The sequence below is a fragment of the Trachymyrmex cornetzi genome, unplaced genomic scaffold, assembly GCF_001594075.2.
Source record: "Trachymyrmex cornetzi isolate Tcor2-1 unplaced genomic scaffold, Tcor1.1 scaffold1251, whole genome shotgun sequence".
Classification (NCBI taxonomy): Eukaryota; Metazoa; Arthropoda; class Insecta; order Hymenoptera; family Formicidae; genus Trachymyrmex; species Trachymyrmex cornetzi.
The window spans coordinates 39648-40191 of NW_017295819.1; positions in this window are offsets into that span (position 1 = coordinate 39648).

Genomic DNA, 544 nt, shown 5'->3' on the forward strand with positions numbered 1-544 from the left:
CACACATATGTATTCGACTGTTTAAAACCGCATTTGTGTGCGATTTTTAGTTCATGCCATAAACTTTTGTAAAATTTGTACAAAATTTTCAGATTTGATGGATAAACATTTCTATTCGTATAGCTACATAAAAAAATCAATAAGATCGAAATATCGATTACCGATTTCAAAAGTAGAGATTTCAAGTTTTAAAATGCTCGTTTAAAAATCTCGTTATAATCATTTTTTACGAAGTTACACTCTTCTGAATTTTTACCTATTTTTGAGGTGGACTAAGTGATCCTTTAATTTTTTTGCGTAGTCTATATATACAGGGTCATCGAAAAGTATCGGACCCCCCTAATATCTTCAGTTAGAATGCATTTTGGAGAAAATGTCCAATAGCAAAGTTGTATGGTTTCAAGCGAGGAGTAAGATAATGACCTTGACTTTGATCTTGACCAGGGGCTCTATTCTTGAAACGAAACGTATATGAAAGTCTAGGGAAATGCTACAGTATACGTTACGTATACTATAGTATTTCCCTAGACTTTCATATACGTTT